General features: G+C 47.6%; 1 protein-coding gene and 1 non-coding gene across 3 annotated transcripts in view; one reads left to right on the plus strand and one right to left on the minus strand.

Moving 5' to 3' along the window:
- NDEL1 (nudE neurodevelopment protein 1 like 1) overlaps nucleotides 1-12633 on the minus strand; it is a 139696-nt gene that overhangs the window by 120072 nt on the left and 6991 nt on the right. For both annotated transcript variants that reach the window (XM_073607001.1, XM_073607002.1), the window contains exon 2: nucleotides 7405-7504. The gene's annotated coding sequence lies outside the window, so the exon portion shown is untranslated. The remainder of the gene's footprint in view (nucleotides 1-7404; nucleotides 7505-12633) is intronic.
- TRNAE-UUC (transfer RNA glutamic acid (anticodon UUC)) lies at nucleotides 6023-6094 on the plus strand. The gene has a single exon. It is a non-coding gene; the product is annotated as a tRNA-Glu (tRNA).

The following is a 12633-nucleotide window of genomic DNA, read 5'->3' on the forward strand; positions in this document are numbered from 1 at the left end:
TGTTATCAAAGTAAATGTGTATCAAAAAGATATAACAACATAAATATGTTCAATGAATATTAGGGGTGCAACGGATGGTCATTGATCCGTGATCCGTACGGATCAACCTCCGCGGATCGGGACACCCGCGATCCGCAGAGCGTTCTGTGGCCTCGGCCATAGGAAAGGCCGCGGCTTCGGCCTAGCTCTGGAGCGGCGGCCATCTTGGTACACCCGGCGGCCGTTTACCACGTGATCGCTCCGTCATATGATGGAGCGATCACTTGTAACAAACCGGCGTTATGTTATGACGCCGGTTCCTCTCTCCCCTCTGTGCACTGATCTGTACAGTGTAGGGGAGAGTTCGGATGGCAGCAGTGCCAATACTCTGCAATGCCCTGACAATACTCTGCAATGCCCTGACAATACTCTGCCATACCCTGCCAATACTCTGCCATACCCTGCCAATACTCTGCCATACCCTGCCAATACTCTTCCATACCCTGCCAATACCCTGCTATACCCTGCCAATACTCTTCCATACCCTGCCAATACTCTTCCATACCCTGCCAATACTCTGCCAATACTCTGCCAATACTCTGCCAATATACCCGTCAATACCCTGCAATACTCTGCAATACCCTGCTAATATATTACAGTGGGGGAGATTGTGGATATTACAGTGGGGGAGATTTTTTTTTGTTGATCCGAACCGTGACTCCTGATCCGAGGAACGATCCGAACCGTCAGTTTTTTGATCCGTTGCACCCCTAATGAATATCCATGAGGGTCAGCACTATACAGAGAAGCACACAACATGAACATAAAACTCACCATGTATATAGAATGTAATCAAGCTAATGCACACTAGTAAAGGGTCCAAAACTGATGTAAGAAGAGGTACCCAGGCCACCTACAGTGTCCCATCTGATAACAAATAGAGATCATGCACCCATCACCAAGACCAACATACACATAGGAAGGGCTTGAAGATCAAACCTACCAAGCGTATCCTCAAAACTCACCGTATCTGTCAGAACAAAGACATAGCGGCCACCAGGCCAGACGGGACTGGTGGCCCCAGCCACAGAGCCCGGCCATGGAGCAGGAGGTGGCTGCTATGTCTTTGTTCTGACAGATACGGTGAGTTTTGAGGATACGCATGGTAGGTTTGATCTTCAGGCCCTTCTTATGTGTATGTTGGTCATGCTGATGGGTGTATGATCTCTATTTGTTATCAGATGGGACACTGTAGGTGTCCTGGGGGATGCTATTTATTAAATATGTCCGCATTCATCATCACGGGTGTTTAATAATAAGAAACAGAAGCACTGCAGATTACTCCACCGCACCCAAAAGTGAAGAATCAGACCCCTTTTTCATTTTAGTGGGTCGGCATAACTGCCAGGCAACCAAAATTTTTATATGAAGGCCATTAGTCATCCCTGTGTCCCTATCATGTTGGGATTATTTATTGTCCCTTGCACTGGAATTTTGAACTTTTCTCTCTATAATTTTATGTTATATATATATATATATATATATATATATATATATATATATATATATATATATATATATATATATATATATAATGTAGATGAAGGTGCTAAATCTGATTCTTTTTTTATTGCAGATGTACGCTGTATTTACTGCAGACACAGCTCACAAGGCAGGACTACCCCAGTGAGCGAGACAGAATATGAAAGCTACATTGAGACTCCCCCAGCATGTGACGTTCACAAGGAGTCCCCACCAGCATGTGACGTTCACACGGAGACACCACCAGCATGTGACGTTCACACGGAGACTCCACCAGCATGTGACGTTCACACGGAGCCTCCACCAGCATGTGACGTTCACACGGAGACTCCACCAGCATGTGACGTTCACACGGAGACTCCACCAGCATGTGACGTTCACACGGAGACTCCACCAGCATGTGACGTTCACACGGAGACTCCACCAGCATGTGACGTTCACACGGAGACTCCACCAGCATGTGACGTTCACACGGAGACTCCACCAGCATGTGACGTTCACACGGAGACACCACCAGCATGTGACGTTCACACGGAGACTCCACCAGCATGTGACGTTCACACGGAGACTCCACCAGCATGTGACGTTCACACGGAGACTCCACCAGCATGTGACATTCACACGGAGACTCCACCAGCATGTGACGTTCACACGGAGACTCCACCAGCATGTGACGTTCACAAGGATACTCCACCAGCATGTGACCTTCACATTGAGACACCACCTGAATGTCACATTCATGTTGAGACTACAGCACAATGTGAGGTTCATGTTGAGAACCCACCAAAATACCAGGGCAGCCATTTGAATATCTCCTCCCATGAAGATGAGGGCAAGCTTAAAGAAAAGGATAGGCAGATCCTGGTGATAGGGGACTCTGTTATTAGAGGGACAGAGAGGGCAATCTGTCAGAATGACCGCGATCAACGAACAGTATATTGTTTCCCAGTCGCACGAGTTCGGGACATTGCAGATCGGATGGACGGATTGTTGGATGGGGCTGGGGAGGATCCAGTTGTCATGGTACATATTGGAACCAATGACAACATTAGAAGAAAATGGAGCACCCTACAAAATGATTTCAGGGACTTAGGGGCTATATTGAAGAAAAGGACCTCCAAGGCAGCATTTTCAGAAATACTGCCTGTACCTCGAGCCACACCAAGGAGGCAACAGGAGCTTAGGGAGCTTAGCAAGTGGCTGAAGAATTGGTGCAGGAAGGAGGGGTTTGGCTTCATGGAGACCTGGACTGACTTTTCAATTGGTCACTTGCTCTACAGCAGGGATGGACTGCACTTAAATGAGCAGGGTGCAGCTCTGTTGGGAAAGAAAATAACCAAAAGGGTGGAAAAAATGTTAAATCCACCACCAGCATGTGACGTTCACATGGAGACGCCACCAGCATGTGACATTCACACGAAGACACCATCAGCATGTGACGTTAACACGGAGACTTCACCAGCATGGGATGTTCACATGGAGATTCCACTAGCATGTGACGTTCACACGGAGACGCCACCAGCATGTGACGTTCACACGGAGACATCACCAGCTTGTGACGTTCACACAGAGCCTCCACCAGCATGTGCAGTTCACACGGAGACTCCACCAGCATGTGATGTTCACACAGATACTCCACCAGCATGTGACATTCACATTGAGGCACCACCTGAATGTCACATTCATGTTGAGACTACAGCACAATGTGAGGTTCATGTTGAGAACCCACCAAAATACCAGGGCAGCCATTTGAATATCTCCTCCTATGAAGATGAGGGCAAGCCTAAAGAAAAGGATAGGCAGATCCTGGTGGTAGGGGACTCTGTTATTAGAGGGACAGAGAGGGCAATCTGTCAGAATGACCGCGATCAACGAACAGTATATTGTTTCCCAGTCACACGAGTTCGGGACATTGCAGATCGGATGGACGGATTGTTGGATGGGGCTGGGGAGGATCCAGTTGTCATGGTACATATTGGAACCAATGACAACATTAGAAGAAAATGGAGCACCCTACAAAATGATTTCAGGGACTTAGGGGCTATATTGAAGAAAAGAACCTCCAAGGCAGCATTTTCAGAAATACTGCCTGTACCTCGAGCCACACCAAGGAGGCAACAGGAGCTTAGAGAGCTTAGCAAGTGGCTGAAGAACTGGTGCAGGAAGGAGGGGTTTGGCTTCATGGAGACCTGGACTGACTTTTCAATTGGTCACTTGCTCTACAGCAGGGATGGACTGCACTTAAATGAGCAGGGTGCAGCTCTGTTGGGAAAGAAAATAACCAAGAGGGTGGAAAAAATGTTAAATCCACCACCAGCATGTGACGTTCACACGGAGACACCACCAGCATGTGACGTTCACACGAAGACACCATCAGCATGTGACGTTTACACGAAGGCTTCACCAGCATGGGATGTTCACATGGAGATTCCACTAGCATGTGACGTTCACACGGAGACGCCACCAGCATGTGACGTTCACATGGAGACACCATCAGCTTGTGACATTCACACGGAGCCTCCACCAGCATGTGACGTTCACACGGATACTCCACCAGCATGTGACATTCACACGGATACTCCACCAGCATGTGACATTCACATTGAGACACCACCTGAATGTCACATTCATGTTGAGACTACAGCACAATGTGAGGTTCATGTTGAGAACCCACCAAAATACCAGGGCGGCCATTTGAATATCTCCTCCCATGAAGATGAGGGCAAGCCTAAAGAAAAGGATAGGCAGATCCTGGTGGTAGGGGACTCTGTTATTAGAGGGACAGAGAGGGCAATCTGTCAGAATGACCGTGATCAACGAACAGTATATTGTTTCCCAGTCGCACGAGTTCGGGACATTGCAGATCGGATGGACGGATTGTTGGATGGGGCTGGGGAGGATCCAGTTGTCATGGTACATATTGGAACCAATGACAACATTAGAAGAAAATGGAGCACCCTACAAAATGATTTCAGGGACTTAGGGGCTATATTGAAGAAAAGGACCTCCAAGGCAGCATTTTCAGAAATACTGCCTGTACCTCGAGCCACACCAAGGAGGCAACAGGAGCTTAGGGAGCTTAGCAAGTGGCTGAAGAACTGGTGCAGGAAGGAGGGGTTTGGCTTCATGGAGACCTGGACTGACTTTTCAATGTGTCACTTGCTCTACAGCAGGGATGGACTGCACTTAAATGAGCAGGGTGCAGCTCTGTTGGGAAAGAAAATAACCAAAAGGGTGGAAAAAATGTTAAATCAACCACGTGTCATTCACATCGAGACTCCTCCAGCATGCAACGATTCTGTTGAGACTCGGGCAGAATGTAACTTTCCCACTAAGACACCGGCAGATTGTGGCGTTACCACTGAGACTCTGGCAGAATGTGACGTTCATCAGCAGCTTCTGAATCACAGACTCAACTAAAAGTCTAAGGAACCCTCCCAGGGACCAGGTATGGCTTTACCAACACAGGTCCCTACACTGGTGGCGGCTGCCACTCCAGTATCCAGAGGGCCTTCCCATCAGCCCTCTATTTCCCTTTTGGAGCTTCTGAATCACCAACTATGAATGTAAATGGACAAACAAGATAAATGACTGTTCCCAGAAGAAGACTCAACAAAAATTCTAAGGAACCCTCCTGAGGGACCAGGTATGGCTGTACCAACACAGGTCCCTACACTGGTGGCTGCCACTTCAGTAACCAGAGGGTTTTCCCATCAGCCCTCCATTTTCGTTTTTGGAACTTCTGAATCACCAACTATCAATGCAGCTGGACAAACAAGACAATTGGCTGTTCCTAGAAGAAGACTCAACAAAAAGTCTGAGGAAGCCTCCCTGGGACCAGGTACGGCTGTACCAACACAGGTCCCTACACTGGTGCGAGCTGCCACTCCAGTAACCGGAGGGTCTTCCCATCAGCCCTCTATTTACCTTTCTGCAGCTTCTGCAGAAGCTTTAAGGTTCGACAATACGTCGCCAAAACATAATCACCTGAAGAACAAGGGGGAGTATGGAAAAGGGAGAGAGGGAGGAAAAGAGGGGGAGGAAAGGTTGGAGAAAGAAGGGGGTGAGGGTTGGGGGGAACCCCCACACCCCTTCCTTACCCCTAACCTCCCCCCCTCCTTTCCTCCCTCTCTACCTCTTCCATACTCCCCCTCGGGCGTGTGTTGGACCGGCTAAGGGGAGGTTGGAGGCCGGTATTCTTTGGGTGTGTTTTGGAGTGTTATATACATAGATTGCAGTTTAGGATACGTTTGGATTTCTTCTGGAGGCGCTTTGAGTGGACATAATTGATGAACTCCGTTCAGCGGGGGCGGGCCTTGGAGAACAGAGGCCGCATACAGGCAGCACAGAGGCTTAGGGGTTAGCCTTGCAGCACTGGGGTCCATGGTTCAAATCCTGACCAGGACACTATCTGCATGGAGTTTGCATGTTCTCCCTGTGCTTGCGTGGGTTTCCTCCGGGTACTCCGGTTTCCTCCCACACTACAAAGACATGCTACCTTGCGTTGGTGGTGCAGTGGTGAGCATAGCTGCCTTTCAAGCAGCTGACCCGGGTTCGATTCCCGGCCAACGCCTTCTCCAATACTTGGAGTCCTCAGAGAGAAAAGCGCTATACAAGGGTGGAATGAAGAATGAAGCGAATGTGTGGAATGTTTGAGGAAGAAAATGTTCCCCCAGAATCTATAGAAGGTGAACCCAGCAACTGATAGAAGACGCTTAGGCTGCGATCACACCTAGGCCTTCCGGATCGCGGGCGGAATTACTGCGATTCCAGATTGTGATCCAGTTATTTTCAATGGCACCCCAATCATGGGACAATATTGTCACCTGACAAATCACACAAAAAAAATTGCGGGACGCCTATTTCCCATAGGCCGTCAGGCAACAATTGCGGCAAAATCACGCCTCGATTGGGATGATATTGAAAGTAAGGGGATCGCAAGCGTGTGCTGCATTTTGCACCGATTCGGGAATCCAGAACACCTAGGTGTGACCAAATCCTCGCCGTGTCCATCATACGACAAGAACTTCCTGCACAAACATCCCCCCAACATAAATAATACACCCATACCCCCCCAACATGAATATTACACCCATACTCCCCCCACCAGGAATATTACACTCATACTCCCCCCATCAGGAATATTACACCGACAAGCCCCAACATTAATATTACACCCATACCCCCCCAAAATGAATATTACACCCATACTCCCCCATCAGGAATATTACACCCATACCCACCCAACATGAATATTACACCGACACCCTCCCAGCAGGAATATTACACACATACCCCCCCAGCAGGAATATTACACCCATACCCCCCAACATGAATATTACACCCATACCCCCCCAACATGAATATTACACCGACACCCCCCCATCCTGACAATGACGTCCCCCCAGCAGGAATATTACACCGACACCCCCCATCCTGACACTGACATCCCCCCAGGAATATTACACCGACACCCCCCATCCTCACACTGACGTCCCCCCAGGAATATTACACCGACACCCCCCAGGAATATTACACCGACACCCCCCATCCTGACGTCCCCCCAGGAATATTACACCGACACCCCCCATCCTGACACTGACATCCCCCCCAGCAGGAATAAGAAAATAAGGATGATCCTCAGCTCCATCTAGTGGTCATAATGCAGTACATGTATGACAGGAAGCTACACAGACCAATAGGGTGGTTAGAGGGTAGGAAAGGGGAGGCCACGGCGTGTCCATGCCCAGTAAGTGCCAAAATATTTTCTCTGCTCAGGGGTCCACACTTAAGGCAAGGTGATTTTCATTCTAGCAGCAGATTTGATAGAAAATAAAGTGTGTCGCTGTGGTGAAGCAGGGGCTGTTATCTGCTAGTACTTACCCTTGGAGGATCTTCGGCAGGCTTTGGCACACAGCGCTCTTTGTTGCTCCACTTCATCTTTCTCTTGATATTCACTTAACAAGGAGCTGAGGTATTCTTCCTGTGACAAGAAGAAGGGAAGACGTAAGAGTCCCTATCCTGGACAAGAAGAGCTCAGCAATCAAGGCTTCATAGCAGGACCTTTAGTCCTGCTATGGCAGCAACTTTACAAGTCTACATGAAGAAATAGAATATACCGTATTCTTCTATCCCTTCTACAAGTGCAAAAATGTCACTTTTCATCCTGCCGGAAATATACAGAGCTCAGAACTTTCTGCTCTCGTTGTCTCTGGACTGTTTTCAGTTCCAGTTCTCTATGTGGACTACAAAACATCAACTCACTATGTTATAGACAGGGGGGGAGTATTCTGTAGTCCAAACACACTTTCTGTCCTACGGTGACAACACAACGTCTCCATAGATTCAGTACAATGAGTGTTGTCACCCTAGGACAGGAAGTTACTGGCAGGATCAAAGACAAAGGGAAAAGAAAACGAATGCAGCCACCATATCTAAGGACTGCTCAGCTGAAGCATAGTACATTTTTGTATTTCGGATTCCCCCCTAAATCAGTTGGCCCCATCCGTGTACCCCCACAAATCACTTGCCCCATCAGAGTGCCCCAATAGATCAGTTACCCCATCAGAATGTCCTCTTAGATTAGCTGCACCCATCAGAGTACATATATAGATCAGTTGCCCCATTACAGTGTCCCCATAGATTAATTCCTCATCACAATGCCCCCATAGATCAGTTGCCCCATCACAGAGCTCAGTGTACCTGTAGGAGAACTCCCTATAGCCTGGCAGGCAGAAGGTGGGAGCTGGCAAGAGAAATGTGCTGCAGGGCACACAGCAGGCACGTGAAGTCATTGGTTGCTAGGCATGCCGGCATCTCTAGCAACCAATGACTGCTGCTCAATGGACCAGGACTTGTGGGCGGTCCGCCATGTTAGTGAAGGCTCCATGAACCTTTCAGCCTGTGCAGGAGGCGGAGCCAGGGACTTTATGTGGGAGGAGACTCATCTAATCTTTCGGTGTAGGAGAATTCAGACTGAGGAGTGGGTGGAGCAGAATAGGTAGGGGCGGGGCAAAGGAGTATGACGGAATGATGTGGGGGAGGTGCTAGGAGAGGGAGCCTATCACCTGTGCCCTGCCCCCCCGAACATAATGCCTGGGTCATGTGACCCTTCCCCCCCCCCCTTGTCTTGGCACCCTGCTTCAAATCATATGCTCTATTGATCTACTGACCACCCTCCCCCTTATAGATCTCCTGCTCTGTACGGACAATCACTCATGCCCCATACTTGGGGAAAAGGAAAAATTGGAACAGGGAACAAAGGAATATAAATGGAAATATGGTGGAACACGGCGTGCCGCGGTGACAACTTTTCACCATATCAGTCTCCGGTCACATCTGCGCGTTCCGGTAATGCGCACAGAAATGCACGTTTCCACGCAATCCCGGAACATGCAAAAATAACTGCCTCACGCTTGTAGTGCCATTTATTGTAAATGTCCCCCCAAAACGTGAGACCCCAATACAAGAAATGTGGCAAAATGCTCAGGAAATAAAACAAAGCAGAACGCGTCATGAGATACTTTGTCAGGCTTGCGGGGCATAGGGCAACGCACTGAAATCAATGGGGGGCGCTATGCTTGTTGGGGGTTTGTCATCCAGGTGTATGTCAGAGGAGTGACTGGGACCGGCATTGGTGTCAGCGGATGCACTATTAACCCCCAGCACTGGTGTCAGCGGACGCACTATTAACCCCCAGCACTGGTGTCAGCGGACGCACTATTAACCCCCAGCACTGGTGTCAGCGGACGCACTATTAACCCCCAGTACTGGTGTCAGCGGACGCACTATTAACTTCCGGCAGTGGTGTCAGCGGACGCACTATTAACCCCCAGCATTGGTGTCAGCGGAGGCACTATTAACCTCCAGTATTGGTGTCAGCGGACGCATTATTAACCCCTGGCATTGGTGTCAGCGGACGCATTATTAACCCCCAGCATTGGTGTCAGCTGACGCACTATTAACCCCCAGCATTGGTGTCAGCGGACGCACTATTAACCCCCGGCATTGGTGTCAGCGGACGCATTATTAACCCCCGGCATTGGTGTCAGCGGACGCATTATTAACCCCCAGCATTGGTGTCAGGGGACGCATTATTAACCCCCGGCATTGGTGTCAGCGGACGCATTATTAACCCCCGGCATTGGTGTCAGCGGACGCACTATTAACTCCCAACATTGGTGTCAGCGGATGCACTATTAACCCCCAGCATTGGTGTCAGCGGACGCACTATTAACCCCCAGCATTCGTGGCAGCGGACGCACTATTAACCCCGGCATTGGTGTCAGCGGATGCACTATTAACCCCCAGCATTGGTGTCAGCGGACGCACTATTAACCCCCAGCATTCGTGTCAGAGGATGCACTATTAACTCCCAGCATTAGTGTCAGCGGACGCACTATTAACCCCCAGCATTGGTGTCAGCGAACGCACTATTAACATCCAGCATGTGTGTCAGTGGATACACTATTAACCCCTGGCATTGGTGTCAGCGGACGCACTATTAACTCCCAGCATTAGTATCAGCGGACGCACTATTAACCCCGGCATTGGTGTCAGTGGACACACTATTAACTAGGGCGGAAACAACTAATCGATTAATCGACAACTAATCGATTATGAAATTAATCGATTACTATTTTAATAATCGAATAATCGGCCAGTAACATAATGGGGTAAAAAAAAAAAAAAAAACAATGAGCCCTTTATAGTACAAAATGAGCAAATAATCGCTACTCTAAATATTACTTTCACAGTTCTACAGTAAAAAAAATAACCCTTTACAGTAGTGATTATCTGCTTTTTTTTTGTACTATAAAAAGGCTAATTTTAGTTTAACCCAATTATGTTACTAAACGTCTTAAACCTGGTTCACATCTATGTGTTTTTTGGTGCTTTTTGCAGAAACGCACTACAGTTCATTTACATGGTTTCCTATGGGACACGTTCACATCTATGCGTTTTTCAGCCACTGCGTATTTGGAAAGGGTCAGGGACTTTTTCTTTAACGCAAACCGGTGCTTTTTTGGTTCAATATACTTCAATGGAGAAGCTACAGAAAAGCATGTAAAACGTTTTTTCAGAAATTTGTGTCTTTTAACCTGCCCAACAACAAATTCACCAAAAAAAAAAGCCAAAACGCAAACTGCAGCAAAATCACGTGTGCAAAAATCAAAACACACAGCAAAAAGCACTGCAGAAACAGATCAAAAGCAAACTGCATAGGTGTGTACCGAGCATTATGCTGGCCACATGGATCAATTTTCATACGAGAATATTCAGACGAAAAATCTTTGTACATTCGCTGAATTAAAGAATGTTTGAAATTTTCACTTGTTTTTAATATTCTGTTTTTAAAATGAATGTAATTTCTGAACGAAACCACATACACTGTCTGAAAATTGCGTTTGACAAAGAAGTTTTCTATTTCCAAATTTTCCCGTCACTGTGGTTGAAAATGAACGTCGATTTGACCCCACTAATGGTTAGGAAATCAAACAAACATCCTTAAAATTAAATTTTTTTTTTTTTTTTTTTTTTAAGGACAACATTGTTTGTTTGTTTTTAAATAAAAAAAAATGATCTCTGAGTCTGATATTTACCAGATTTACCCTTTAATAGTATATACAGTATATCTCCTCTAATAGTATATACAGTATATATCTCTTCTGTCTGTTATTCTCAGAGTGGATTAGATATTTTGCTCCCTAACCATATAGCTGGTTATTTATTTTTACCACTGCATAGAGATTTTTAAGAATAAATTGCCTTTTTTTAAAACGTTACATATTAACTAAATTATACACCACACTTTTTAAGTTAAGTTATTAACCGATTAATCGATTAATCGAAACAATAATCGGCCAACTAATCGATTATGAAAATAATCGTTAGTTGCAGCCCTACTATTAACCCCCGGCATTGGTGTCAGCGGACGCACTATTAACCCACAGCATTGGTGTCAGCGGACGCACTATTAACATCTAGCATTGGTGTCAGGGGATGCACTATTAACCCACAGCATTGGTGTCAGCGGACGCACTATTAACATCCAGCATTGGTGTCAGGGGATGCACTATTAACCCACAGCATTGGTGTCAGTGGACGCACTATTAACCCCCAGCATTGGTGTCAGCGAACGCATTATTAACCCCCAGCATTGGTGTCAGTGGACGCACTATTAACCCCCAGCATTGGTGTCAGCGGACGCACTATTAACTCCCAGCATTGGTGTCAGTGGACGCACTATTAACTCCCAGCATTGGTGTCAGCGGACGCACTATTAACCCCCAGCATTCGTGTCAGCGGACGCACTATTAACCACGCGCATTGGTATCAGCGGACGCACTATTAACCCCTGGCATTGGTGTCAGCGGACGCACTATTAACTCCCAGCATTAGTATCAGCGGACGCACTATTAACCCCTGGCATTGGTATCAGCGGACGCACTATTAACCCCGGCATTGGTGTCAGTGGACACACTATTAACTCCTGGCATTGGTGTCAGCGGACGCACTAACATCCAGCATTGGTGTCAGGGGATGCACTATTAACCCCCAGCATTGGTGTCAGCGGACGCACTATTAACACCCAGCATTGGTGTCAGCGGAAGCACTATTAACTTCCAGCATTGGTGTCAGCGGACGCACTATTAACCCCCAGCATTGGTGTCAGCGGACGCACTATTAACCCACAGCATTGGTGTCAGCGGACGCACTATTAACTCCCAGCATTGGTGTCAGCGGACGCACTATTAACTCCAAGCACTGGTGTCAGCGGACGCACTATTAACCCACAGCATTGGTGTCAGCGGACGCACTATTAACTGCCAGCATTGGTGTCAGCGGACGCATTATTAACCCCCAGCATTGGTGTCAGCGGACGCTCTATTAACCCCCGGCATTGATGTCAGCGGACGCACTATTAACACCCAACATTGGTGTAAGCAGACGCACTATTAACGGCCAGCATTGGTGTCAGCGGACGCACTATTAACACCTAACATTGGTGTCAGCGGACGCACTATTAACTGCCAGCATTGGTGTCAGCGGATGTACTATTAACCGCCAGCCTTGGTGTCAGCGGACGCACTATTAACTCCCAGCATTAGT

This window comes from Aquarana catesbeiana, linkage group LG12 (genome assembly GCF_042186555.1).
Source record: "Aquarana catesbeiana isolate 2022-GZ linkage group LG12, ASM4218655v1, whole genome shotgun sequence".
NCBI classification, from domain to species: domain Eukaryota; kingdom Metazoa; phylum Chordata; class Amphibia; order Anura; family Ranidae; genus Aquarana; species Aquarana catesbeiana.